A 14,433-nucleotide genomic window follows, 5' to 3' on the forward strand; every position below is an offset into this window, starting at 1 on the left:
TCAGAATGGACCATCCTGGATATATTCTATGATGGTCTATCTGAATTGGCTAAAATGTCATTGGATACTTCTGCAGGTGGATCCATTCACCTAAAGAAAACGCCTGCAGAAGCTCAAGAACTCATTGACATGGTTGCTAATAACCAGTTCATGTACACTTCTAAGAGGAATCCTGTGAGTAATGGGACGCCTATGAAGAAGGGAGTTCTTGAAATTGATACTCTGAATGCCATACTGGCTCAGAATAAAATATTGACTCAGCAAGTCAATTTGATTTCTCAGAGTCTGAATGGAATGCAAGCTGCATCCAACAATACTCAAGAGGCATCTTCTGAAGAAGAAGCTTATGATCCTGAAAATCCTGCAATAGCAGAGGTGAATTACATGGGTGAACCTTATGGAAACACCTATAACCCCTCATGGAGAAATCACCCAAATCTCTCATGGAAGGATCAACAAAAGCCTCAACAAGGCTTTAATAATGGTGGAAGAAATAGGTTTAACAATAGTAAACCTTTTCCATCATCCACTCAGCAACAGACAGAGAACTCTGAACAAAATACCTCTAATTTAGCAAACTTAGTCTCTGATCTATCTAAGGCCACGGTAAGTTTCATGAATGAAACAAGGTCCTCCATTAGAAATTTGGAGGCACAAGTGGGTTAGCTGAGTAAAAGGATCACTGAAATCCCTCCTAATACTCTCCCAAGTAATACAGAAGAAAATCCAAAAGGAGAGTGCAAGGCCATTGACATTACCACCATGGCCGAACCTGTAAGGGAGGTTGAGGACATAAATCCCAGTGAGGAAGACCTCCTGGGACGTCCAGTGATCAATAAGGAGTTTCCCTTTGAGGAACCAAAGGAATCTAAGACTCATCTAGAGACCATAAAGATTCTATTAAACCTCCTTATGCCCTTCATAAGCTCTGATGAGTATTCCTCTTCTGAAGAAAATGAGGATGTTACTGAAGAGCAAGTTGCCAAGTACCTTGGTGCAATCATGAAGCTGAATGCCAAATTATTTGGTATTGAGACTTGGGAGGATGAACCTCCCTTGTTCACCAATGAACTAAGTGATCTGGATCAACTGACATTGCCTCAGAAGAAACAGGATCCTGGAAAGTTCGTAATACCTTGTACCATAGGCAACATGATCTTTGAAAAGGCTCTGTGTGACCTTGGTTCAGGGATAAACCTCATGCTCATCTCTGTAATAGAGAAACTGGGAATCTTTGGGGTGCAAGCTACTAAAATCTCATTAGAAATGGCACACAATTCAAGAAAATAGGCTTATGGACAAGTAGAGGACGTGTTAGTAAAGGTTGAAGGCCTTTACATCCCTACTGATTTCATAATCCTTGATACTGGGAAGGATGAGGATGAATCCATCATCCTTGGAAGACCTTTCCTAGCCACAGCAAGAGCTGTGATTGATGTTGACAGAGGTGAATTAGTCCTTCAATTGAATGAGGACTCCCTTGTGTTTACAACTCAAGGTTACCCTTCTGTAAACATGGAAAAGAGGCACAGTAAGCTTCTCTCAAAACAGAGTCAACCAGAGCCCCCACAGTCAAACTCTAAGTTTGGTGTTGGGAGGCCACAACCAAACTCTAAGTTTGGTGTTAAACTCCCATATCCAAACTCTAAGTTTGGTGTTGGGAAGTCTCAACAATGCTCTGAACATTTGTGAGGCTCCATGAGAGCCCACTGTCAAGCTATTGACATTAAAGAAGCGCTTGTTGGGAGGCAACCCAATTTTTATTTATCTAATTTTATTTTTCTTGTTTTTTCATGTTTTATTAGGTTCATGATCATGTGGAGTCACAAAATAAATATAAAAATTGAAAACGGAATCAAAAACAGCAGAAGAAAAATCACACCCTGGAGGAAGAACTTACTGGCGTTTAAATGCCAGTAAGAAGCATCTGGCTGGCGTTCAACGCCAGAACAGAGCATGGTTCTGGCGCTGAACACCCAAAATGGGCAGCATCTGGGCGTTTGAATGCCAGAATTGCACCCTGGAGAAGAGCTGGCGCTGAACGCCCAGAACAAGCATGGTTCTGGCGTTCAACGCCAGAAATGGGCAACAAATGGGCGTTCAACGCCCAAAACAAGCACCAATCTGGCGCTGAACGCCCAGAATTGTATGCAAGGGCATTTTGCATGCCTAATTTGGTGCAAGGTTGTAAATCCTTGAACACCTCAGGATCTGTGGACCCCACAGGATCCCCACCCACCTCCACTCACTTATTCTCACCCCTCTTTCACACAATCCCATAAACACTCTTCCCCAAAACTCTTCACCAATCACCTCAATCTCTCTTCCCTATCACCACTTCACCCCTCACATCCATCCACTCTTCCCCATAAACCTACCTCATAAACCCCACCTACCTTCAAAATTCAAAATCAATTTTCCACCCAAAACCACCCTTATGGCCGAATACACCCCTCCCCCCTCTCCTCCATATTTTCTTCTTCTTCTTCATCTATTCTTTCTTCTCTTGCTCGAGGGAGAGCAATATTCTAAGTTTGGTGTGGTAAAAGCATAAGCTTTTTGTTTTTCCATTACCATTGATGGCACCCAAGACCGGAGAATCCTCTAGAAAAGGGAAAGGGAAGACAAAAGCTTCCACCTCCGAGTCATGGGAGATGGAAAGATTCATCTCCAAAGCTCATCAAGACCACTTCTATGATGTTGTGGCCAAGAAGAAGGTGATTCCCGAGGTCCCTTTCAAGCTCAAAAGAAATGAGTATCCGGAGATCCGACATGAAATCCAAAGAAGAGGTTGAGAAATTCTAACAAACCCCATCCAACAAGTCGGCATCCTAATGGTTCAAGAGTTCTATGCCAATGCATGGATCACTAGGAACCATGATCAAAGTAAGAACCCGAATCCAAAGAATTATATTACAATGGTTCGGGGAAAATACTTAGATTTTAGTCCGGAAAATGTGAGGTTGGCGTTTAACTTGCCTATGATGCAAGGAGATGCACGCCCCTACACTAGAAGGGTCAACTTTAATCAAAGGTTGGACCAAGTCCTCATGGACATATGTGTGGAAGGAGCTCAATGGAAGATTGACTCCAAAGGCAAGCCGGTTCAACTAAGAAGACTGGACCTCAAGCCTGTAACTAGAGGATGGTTAGAGTTCATACAACGCTCCATCATCCCCACTAGCAACCGATCTGAAGTTACTGTGGATCGGACCATCATGATCCATAGCATCATGATTGGAGAGGAAGTAGAAGTTCATGAAGTCATCTCCCTTGAACTCTACAAAATAGCCGAAAAGCCCTCTTCTTGGGCAAGGCTAGCTTTTCCTCATCTTATTTGCCATCTATGTTACTCAGTTGGAGCTTTCATAGAAGGAGACATTTCCATTGAGGAAGAGAAGCCCATCACTAAGAAAAGGATGGAGCAAGCAAGAGAGCCCATTCATGGATCTCAAGAGACGCATGAAGCTCATCACCATGAGATCCCGGAGATGCCTCAAATGCATCTTCCTCCACAAAACTATTGGGAGCAAATCAACACCTCCCTAGGAGAATTAAGTTCCAACATGGGACAATTAAGGGTGGAACATCAAGAGCACTCCATCATCCTTCATGAAATTAGAGAATATCAAAAAGCAATGAGGGAGGAGCAACAAAGACAAGGAAGAGACATAGAAGAGCTCAAGGACATCATTGGTTCCTCAAGAAGGAAACGCCACCATCACTAAGGTGGACTCATTCCTTGTTCTTACATTCTCTGTTTTTCGTTTTCTCTATGTTAAGTGCTTATCCATGTTTGTGTCCTCATTACATGATCATTAGTATTTAGTAACTTTTTCTTAAAGTTATGAATGTCCTATGAATCCATCACCTCTCTTAAATGAAAACTGTTTTAATTCAAAAGAACAAGAAGTACATGAGTTTCGAATTTATCCTTGAACTTAGTTTAATTATATTGATGTGGTGACAATGCTTCTTGTTTTCTGAATGAATGCTTGAACAGTGCATATGTCTTTTGAAGTTGTTGTTTAAGAATGTTAAATATGTTGGCTCTTGAAAGAATGATGACAAGGAGACATGTTATTTGATAATCTAAAAAATCATAAAAATGATTCTTGAAGCAAGAAAAAGCAGCAAAGAACAAAGCTTGCAGAAAAAAAATAGCAAAAAAAAAATAGAAAAAAAAGAGAGAAAAAGCAAGCAGAAAAAGCCAAAAGCTCTTAAAACCAAGAGGCATGAGCAAAAAGGCAATAACCCTTAAAACCAAAAGGCAAGGGTAAATAAAAAGGATCCCAAGGCTTTGAGCATCAGTGGATAGGAGGGCCTAAAGGAATAAAATCCTGGCCTAAGCGGCTAAACCAAGCTGTCCCTAACCATGTGCTTGTGGCGTGAAGGTGTCAAGTGAAAACTTGAGACTGAGCGGTTAAAGTCAAGGTCCAAAGCAAAAGAAGAGTGTGCTTAAGAACGCTGGACACCTCTAATTGGGGACTTCAGAAAAGCTGAGTCACAATCTGAAAAGGTTCACCCAATTATGTGTCTGTGGCATTTATGTATCCGGTGGTAATACTGGAAAACAAAGTGCTTAGGGCCACGGCCAAGACTCAGAAAATAGCTGTGTTCAAGAATCATCATACTGAACTAGGAGAATCAATAACACTATCTAAACTCTGAGTTCCTATAGATGCCAATCATTCTGAACTTCAATGGATAAAGTGAGATGCCAAAACTATTCAAGAGGCAAAAAGCTACAAGTCCTGCTCATCTGATTGGAGCTATGTTTCATTGATAGTTTGGAATTTATAGTATATTCTTTGCTTTTTATCCTATTTGATTTTCGGTTGCTTGGGGACAAGCAACAATTTAAGTTTGGTGTTGTGATGAGCGGATAATTTATACGCTTTTTGGCATTGTTTTTAGTATGTTTTTAGTAGAATTTAGTTACTTTTAGGGATGTTTTCATTAGTTTTTATGTTAAATTCACATTTCTGGACTTTACTATGAGTTTGTGTGTTTTTCTGTGATTTCAGGTATTTTCTGGCTAAAATTGAGGGACTTGAGCAAAAATCAGATTCAGAGGTTGAAGAAGGACTGCTGATGCTGTTGGATTCTGACCTCCCTGCACTCAAAGTGGATTTTCTGGAGCTACATAACTCAAAATGGCGTGCTTCCAATTGCGTTGGAAAGTAGACATCCAGGGCTTTCCAGAAATATATAATAGTCTATACTTTGGCCGAGTTTAGATGACGTAAAAGTGCGTTGAACGCCAGTTCTACGCTGCTGTCTGGAGTTAAACGCCAGAAACACGTCACAAGCCAGAGTTGAACGCCAGAAATACGTTACTGGTGCACGAAATTGTGATCTCAGGCAACGGCGGCAGAAACTCTATACGCATGTCTTAATAAATCGTTTTTCATTCACAACTTCGATACAACTAACCAGCAAGTGCACTGGGTCGTCCAAGTAATAAACCTTACGTGAGTAAGGGTCGATCCCACGGAGATTGTTGGTATGAAGCAAGCTATGGTCACCTTGTAAATCTCAGTCAGGCGGATATCAAATAGTTATGGAGTTTTCAAAATTTATATAATAAAATAAGGATAGAAATACTTATGTAAATCATTGGTGAGAATTTCAGATAAGCGCATAGAGATGCTTTCGTTCCTCTGAACCTCTGCTTTCCTGCTGTCTTCATCCAATCAATCCTACTCCTTTCCATGGCTGGCTTTATGTAAGGACATCACCGTTGTCAATGGCTACTTTTAATCCTCTCTGGAAAATGGTCCGATGCGCTGTCACTGCATGGCTAATCGTCTGGAGGCATCACCCTTGCCAATGACTGCTTCCTATCCTCTTGTGAAAATGGTCCAAATGCTCTATCACAGCACGGCTAATCTTATGAGGTTCTCGATCATACTGGAATAGGATTCACCCTCCTTTTGCGTCTGTCACTACGCCCAACACTCGCGAGTTTGAAGTTCGTCACAGTCATTCAATCCCAGAGCCCTACTCGGAATACCACAGACAAGGTTGAGACTTTCTGGACTCTCATGAATGCCGCCATCAATCTAGCTTATACCACGAAGATTCTGATTAAGAGATCCAAGAGATACTCATTCAATCTAAGGTAGAACAGAAGTGGTTGTCAGGCACGCATTCATAGGGGAATGATGATGATTGTCACGTTCATCACATTCATGTTGAAGTGCGAATGAATATCTTAGAAGCGGAATAAGTTGAATTGAATAGAAAAACAGTAGTACTTTGCATTAATCTTTGAGGAACAGCAGAGCTCTACACCTTAATCTATGGAGTGTAGAAACTCTACCATTGGAAAATACATAGGTGAAAGGTTCAGGCATGGCCGAATGGCCAGCCCCCATGATCTAAGAACCAGACGTCCCAAGATGTCTAATACAATAGTAAACAATCCTATTTATACTAAACTAGTTACTAGGGTTTACAAAAGTAAGTAATTGATGCATAAATCCACTTCCGGGGCCCACTTGGTGTGTGCTTGGACTGAGCTTGAATGTTACACGTGTAAAGGTTAATCTTGGAGTTGAACGCCAGTTTGTAACGTATTTTTGGCGTTCAACTCTGGCTTGTAACGTGTTTCTGGCGTTTAACTCTAGACAGCAGCATAGAACTGGCGTTCAATGCCCTTTTACGTCATCTAAACTCGGCCAAAGTATGGACTATTATATATCGCTGGAAAGCCCTGGATGTCTACTTTACAACGCAATTGAAAGCGTGCCATTTTAAGTTCTGTAGCTCCAGAAAATACACTTTGAGTGCAGGGAGGTCAGAATCCAACAACATCAGCAGTCCTTCTTCAACCTCTGAATCTGATTTTTGCTCAAGTCCCTCAATTTTAGCCAGAAAATACCTGAAATTACAGAAAAATACACAAACTCATAGTAAAGTCCAGAAATGTGAATTTAACATAAAAACTAATGAAAACATCCCTAAAAGTAACTAGATTCTACTAAAAACATACTAAAAACAATGCCAAAAAGCGTATAAATTATCCGCTCATCACAACACCAAACTTAAATTGTTGCTTGTCCCCAAGCAACCGAAAATCAAATAGGATAAAAAGCAGAGAATATACTATAAATTTCAAACTATCAATGAAACATAGCTCTAATCAGATGAGCAGGACTTGTAGCTTTCTGCCTCTTGAATAGTTTTGGCATCTCACTTTATCCATTGAGGTTCAGAATGATTGGCATCTATAGGAACTCAGAGTTCAGATAGTGTTATTGATTCTCCTAGTTCAGTATGATAATTCTTGAACACAGCTATTTTATGAGTCTTGGCCGTGGCCCTAAGCACTTTGTTTTCCAGTATTACCACTGGATACATAAATGCCACAGACACATAATTGGGTGAACCTTTTCAGATTGTGACTCAGCTTTGCTAAAGTCCCCAATTAGAGGTGTCCAGGATTCTTAAGAACACTCTTCTTTTGCTTTGGACCTTGACTTTAACCGCTCAGTCTCAAGTTTTCACTTGACACCTTCACGCCACAAGCACATGGTTAGGGACAGCTTGGTTTAGCCGCTTAGGCCAGGATTTTATTCCTTTAGGCCCTCCTATCCACTGATGCTCAAAGCCTTGGGATCCTTTTTATTTACCCTTGCCTTTTGGTTTTAAGGGTTATTGGCTTTTTTCTCTTGCCTCTTGGTTTTAAGAGCTTTTGGCTTTTTCTGCTTGCTTTTTCTTTTTTTTTTTTCCCTATATTTTTTTTTCTGCAAGCTTTGTTCTTTGCTGCTTTTTCTTGCTTCAAGAATCATTTTTATGATTTTTCATATTATCAAATAACATGTCTCCTTACCATCATTCTTTCAAGAGCCAACATATTTAACATTCTTAAACAACAACTTCAAAAGACATATGCACTGTTCAAGCATTCATTCAGAAAATAAGAAGCATTGTCACCACATCAATATAATTAAACTAAGTTCAAGGATAAATTCGAAACTTATGTACTTCTTGTTCTTTTGAATTAAAACAGTTTTCATTTAAGAGAGGTGATGGATTCATAGGACATTCATAACTTTAAGACATAGTTACTAACTACTAATGATCATGTAATGAAGACACAAACATGGATAAGCACTTAACATTAAGAAAACGAAAAACAGAAAATAAGAACAAGGAATGAGTCCACCTTAGTGATGGTGGCGTTTCCTTCTTGAGGAACCAATGATGTCCTTGAGCTCTTCTATCTCTCTTTCTTGTCTTTGTTGCTCCTCCCTCATTGCTCTTTGATCTTCCCTAATTTCATGAAGGATGATGGAGTGCTCTTGATGTTCCACCCTTAATTGTCCCATGTTGGAACTTAATTCTCTTAGGGAGGTGTTGATTTGCTCCCAATAGTTTTGTGGTGGAAAATGCATTTGAGGCATCTCCGGGATCTCATGGTGATGAGCTTCATGCATCTCTTGAGATCCATGAATGAGGTCTCTTGCTTGCTCCATCCTTTTCTTAGTGATGGGCTTATCTTCCTCAATGGGAATGTCTCCTTCTATGAAAGCTCCAGCTGAGTAACATAGATGGCAAATAAGATGAGGAAAAGCTAGCCTTGCCCCAGGAGAGGGCTTTTCGGCTATTTTGTAGAGTTCAAGGGAGATGACTTCATGAACTTCTACTTCCTCTCCAATCATGATGCTATGAATCATGATGGCCCGATCCACAGTAACTTCAGATCGGTTGCTAGTGGGGATGATGGAGCGTTGGATGAACTCCAACCATCCTCTAGCCATAGGCTTGAGGTCCAGTCTTCTTAGTTGAACTGGCTTGCCTTTGGAGTCAATCTTCCATTGAGCTCCTTCCACACATATGTCCATGAGGACTTGGTCCAACCTTTGATTAAAGTTGACCCTTCTAGTGTAGGGGCGTGCATCTCCTTGCATCATAGGCAAGTTGAACGCCAACCTCACATTTTCCGGACTAAAATCTAAGTATTTCCCCCGAACCATTGTAATATAATTCTTTGGATTCGGGTTCTTACTTTGATCATGGTTCCTAGTGATCCATGCATTGGCATAGAACTCTTGAACCATTAGGATGCCGACTTGTTGGATGGGGTTTGTTAGAACTTTCCAACCTCTTCTTTGGATTTCATGTCAGATCTCCGGATACTCATTCTTCTTGAGCTTGAAAGGGACCTCGGGGATCACCTTCTTCTTGGCCACAACATCATAGAAGTGGTCTTGATGAGCTTTGGAGATGAATCTTTCCATCTCCTATGACTCAGAGGTGGAAGCTTTTGTCTTCCCTTTCCCTTTTCTAGAGGATTCTCCGGTCTTGGGTGCCATCAATGGTAATGGAAAAACAAAAAGCTTATGCCTTTACCACATTAAACTTAGAATTTTGCTCGCCCTCGAGCAAGAGAAGAAAGAATAGATGAAGAAGAAGAAGAAAATATGGAGGAGAGGGGGAAGGGGTGTATTTAGCCAAGAAGGGAAAGAGAGGGTTGTGTTGTGTGAAAATGAAGAAGAATGGAGGGCTTTATATAGGGAAGGGAGGGGGGTAAGGTTCGGCCATAATGGTGGGTTTTGGGTGGGAAATTGATTTTGAATTTTGAAGGTAGGTGGGGTTTATGAGGTAGGTTTATGGGGAAGAGTGGATGGATGTGAGTGGTGAGAAGAAGTGAGTGGAGGTAGGTGGGGATCCTGTGGGGTCCACAGATCCTGAGGTGTTCCAGTGGGGTCCACAGATCCTGAGGTGTTCAAAGATTTACAACCTTGCACCAAATTAGGCATGTAAAATGCCCTTGCACACAATTCTGGGCGTTCAACGCCAGATTGGTGCTTGTTCTGGGCGTTGAACGCCCATTTGTTGCCCATTTCTGGCGTTGAACGCCAGAACCATGCTTGTTCTGGGCGTTCAGCGCCAGCTCTTCTCCAGGGTGCAATTCTGGCATTCAAACGCCCAGCTGCTGCCCATTTTGGGCGTTCAGCGCCAGAACCATGCTCTGTTCTGGCGTTGAACGCCAGCCAGATACTTCTTACTGGCGTTTAAACGCCAGTAAGGTCTTCCTCCAGGGTGTGATTTTTCTTCTGCTGTTTTTGATTCCGTTTTCAATTTTTATATTTATTTTGTGACTCCACATGATCATGAACCTAATAAAACATGAAAGAACAAGAAAAATAAAATTAGATAAATATAAATTGGGTTGCCTCCCAACAAGCGCTTCTTTAATGTCAATAGCTTGACAGTGGGCTCTCATGGAGCCTCACAGATGTTCAGAGCATTGTTGAGACTTCCCAACACTAAACTTAGAGTTTGGATATGGGAGTTTAACACTAAACTTAAAGTTTGGTTGTGGCCTCCCAACACCAAACTTAGAGTTTGACTGTGGGGGCTCTGGTTGACTCTGTTTTGAGAGAAGCTTACTGTGCCTCTTTTCCATGTTTACAGAAGGGTAACCTTGAGTTGTAAACACAAGGGAGTCCTCATTCAATTGAAGGACTAATTCACCTCTGTCAACATCAATCACAGCTCTTGCTGTGGCTAGGAAAGGTCTTCCAAGGATGATGGATTCATCCTCATCCTTCCCAGTATCAAGGATTATGAAATCAGCAGGGATGTAAAGGCCTTCAACCTTTACTAACACGTCCTCTACTTGTCCATAAGCCTGTTTTCTTGAATTGTCTGCCATCTCTAATGAGATTTTAGTAGCTTGCACCCCAAAGATTCCCAGTTTCTCTATTACAGAGAGGGGCATGAGGTTTATCCCTGAACCAAGGTCACACAGAGCCTTTTCAAAGATCATGTTGCCTATGGTACAAGGTATTACAAACTTTCCAAGATCCTGTTTCTTCTGAGGCAATGTCAGTTGATCCAGATCACTTAGTTCATTGGTGAACAAGGGAGGTTCATCTTCCCAAGTCTCAATACCAAATAATTTGGCATTCAGCTTCATGATTGCACCAAGGTACTTGGCAACTTGCTCTTCAGTAACATCCTCATTTTCTTCAGAAGAGGAATACTCATCAGAGCTTATGAAGGGCATAAGGAGGTTTAATGGAATCTCTATGGTCTCTAGATGAGTCTTAGATTCCTTTGGTTCCTCAAAGGGAAACTCCTTATTGATCACTGGACGTTCCAGGAGGTCTTCCTCACTGGGATTACGTCCTCAACCTCCCTTACAGGTTTGGCCATGGTGGTAATGTCAATGGCCTTGCACTCTCCTTTTGGATTTTCTTCTGTATTACTTGGGAGAGTATTAGGAGGGATTTCAGTGATCTTTTTACTCAACTGGCCCAATTGTGCCTCCAAATTTCTAATGGAGGACCTTGTTTCATTCATGAAATTTACCGTGGCCTTAGATAATCAGAGACTAAGTTTGCTAAATTAGAGGTATTTTGTTCAGAGTTCTCTGTCTGTTGCTGAGTGGATGATGGAAAAGGTTTACTATTGTTAAACCTATTTCTTCCACCATTATTAAAGCCTTGTTGAGGCTTTTGTTGATCCTTCCATGAGAGATTTGGGTGATTTCTCCATGAGGGGTTATAGGTGTTTCCATAAGGTTTACCCATGTAATTCACCTCTGCTATTGCAGGGTTTTCAGGATCATAAGCTTCTTCTTCAGAAGATGCCTCTTGAGTACTGTTGGATGCAGCTTGCATTCCGTTCAGACTCTGAGAAATCATATTGACTTGCTGAGTCAATATTTTATTCTGAGCCAGTATGGCATTCAGAGTATCAATTTCAAGAACTCCCTTCTTCATAGGCGTCCCATTACTCACAGGATTCCTCTCAGAAGTGTACATGAACTGGTTATTAGCAACCATGTCAATGAGTTCTTGAGCTTCTGCAGGCGTTTTCTTTAGGTGAATGGATCCACCTGCAGAAGTATCTAATGACATTTTAGCCAATTCAGATAGACCATCATAGAATATATCCAAGATGGTCCATTCTGAAAGCATGTCAGAAGGACACTTTTTGGTCAGTTCTTTGTATCTCTCCCAAGCTTCATAGAAGGATTCACCTTCTTTCTGTCTGAAGGTCTGAACATCCACTCTAAGCTTACTCAGCTTTTGAGGAGGAAAGAACTTAGCTAAGAAAGCCTTGACCAGCTTATCCCAAGAGTTCAGGCTATCCTTAGGTTGAGAGTCCAACCATATTCTAGCTCTGTCTCTCACAGCAAAAGGGAAAAGCATGAGCCTGTAGACTTCAGGATCTACTCCATTAGTCTTAACAGTATCACAGATCTGCAAGAATTCAGTTAAGAACTGAAAAGGATCCTCAGATGGAAGTCCATAAAACTTGCAGTTCTGCTGCATCAGAGAAACTAATTGAGGTTTCAGCTCAAAATTGTTTGCTCCAATGGCAGGAATGGAGATGCTTCTTCCATGTAAATTGGAATTAGGTGCAGTAAAGTCACCAAGCATCCTCCTTGCATTATTATTATTTTTGGCTGCCATCTCCTCTTCCTGTTCGAAAATTTCTAAAAGGTGCTTGCTGGATTGTTGTAATTTAGCTTCTCTTCGTTTCCTCTTCAGAGTCCTTTCAGGTTCTAGATCTGCTTCAACAAGAATGTTCTTGTACTTGCTCTTGCTCATATGAAAAAGAGGGACAGAAAAATAATAATAATAGGGGTCCTTTTTACCACAGTATAGAGGTCCCTGTGTGAGTAGATGAATAAATAAATAGAAGGAGATAAGAGAGAGAGAGAATTTTCGAAAATAATTTTTGAAAAAGAGTTAATGATTTTCGAAAATAGTTTTTGAAAAAGGTTAGTAATTTTCGAGAATTAAAATCACAAATTAAAATAATTAGTTAATTAAAAAGAAATTTTGAAAAAGAGGGAAGATATTTTCGAAAATTAGAGAGAGAGAGTTAGTTAGGTAGTTTTGAAAAAGATAAGAAACAAACAAAAAGTTAGTTAGTTAGTTGAAACAAATTTTGAAAATCAATTTTGAAAAGATAAGAAGATAAGAAGTTAGAAAAGATATTTTAAAATCAAATTTTTTGAAAAAGATAAGATAAAGAGATATTTTTGAAAAGATATGATTGAAATTAGTTTTGAAAAAGATTTGATTTTTAAAATCACAATTAATGACTTGATTCACAAGAAATCACAAGATATGATTCTAGAACTCAAAGTTTGAATCTTTCTTAACAAGCAAGTAACAAACTTGAAATTTTTGAATCAAAACATTAATTGATGATGTTATTTTCGAAAATTAGGAGATAAAGATAAGAAAAATATTTTTGAAAAATATTTTTAAAATTTTCGAAAATAAATAAGAAAAATGAAAAAGATTTTATTTTTGAAAAAGATTTTGAAAAAGATAAGATTTTTTTTTTAAAATTGAAAATTTGATTTGACTCATAAAAACAACTAGATTTTAAAAAGTTTTGAAAAAGTCAACTCAAATTTTCGAAATTTATGAGCGAAAAAGGGAAAGATATTTTTTTTTATTTTTGAATTTTTAATGATGAGAGGGAAAAACATGAAAAAGACTCAATGCATGAAAATTTTGGATCAAAACAATGAATGCATGCAAGAATGCTATGAATGTCAAGATGAACACCAAGAACACTTTGAATGTCAAGATGAACATCAAGAACTTATTTTTGAAAAATTTTTAATGCAAAGAAAACATGCAAGACACCAAACTTAAAAATTTTTCATGTATAGACACTATGAATGCAAGAATGCATATGAAAAACAAGAAAAGACACAAAACATGAAAACATCAAGATCAAACAAGAAGACTTACCAAGAACAACTTGAAGATCATGAAGAACACTATGAATGCATGAATTTTTCGAAAAATGTAAGATGAGTGTGCAATTGACACCAAACTTTCAACTTGACTCAAGACTCAAACAAGAAACATGAAATATTTTTTATTTTTATGATTTTTTTATTTTTTTGGATTTTTTTTTCAAAAATTATTTGAAAAATAAAAATAAGGATTCCAAAATTTTTAATATGAATTCTAGGAATCTTGTACTCCTATTCTAAAGCTCCAATCTGAGGGTTAGACATGGCTGAATAGCCAGTCAAGCTTTAGAAAGTATTGATATTTTCCATGTATAGAGCAACTAAGTGTGTGAGAATCAACAAGCTCTTGTGATGATAAGTTGAAACCCCAGTCCAAAAGATTAGACATGGCTTACAGCCGGCCATGATTCAACAAATCATCATGAAACACTAGAATTCATTCTTAAAAATACTGAAGAACATAATAAAATTTTTGAAAAGAATTTTTAATCTCTTTTTTTTTTCGAAAACAAAGGAGAAAATTTTTGAAAGATTTTTGAAAAACTTTTTGAAAATAAGAAGAAAATTACCCAATCTAAGCAACAAGATGAACCGTCAGTTGTCCAAACTCGAACAATCCCCGGCAACGGCGCCAGAAACTCTGTACGCACGTCTTAATAAATCGTTTTTCATTCACAACTTCGATA

General features: G+C 39.3%; 1 non-coding gene across 1 annotated transcript; it reads left to right on the top strand.

The window, feature by feature from the left end:
* Positions 1-11,933: 11,933 nt before the first annotated feature.
* Positions 11,934-12,041, top strand: LOC148554826 (small nucleolar RNA R71). Its single transcript, XR_015886634.1, has one exon. It is a non-coding gene; the product is annotated as a small nucleolar RNA R71 (small nucleolar RNA).
* Positions 12,042-14,433: the final 2,392 nt, after the last annotated feature.

This window comes from Arachis ipaensis, chromosome B6 (assembly GCF_059453495.1).
Source record: "Arachis ipaensis isolate K30076 ecotype BB chromosome B6, ASM5945349v1, whole genome shotgun sequence".
Taxonomy (NCBI): Eukaryota; Viridiplantae; Streptophyta; class Magnoliopsida; order Fabales; family Fabaceae; genus Arachis; species Arachis ipaensis.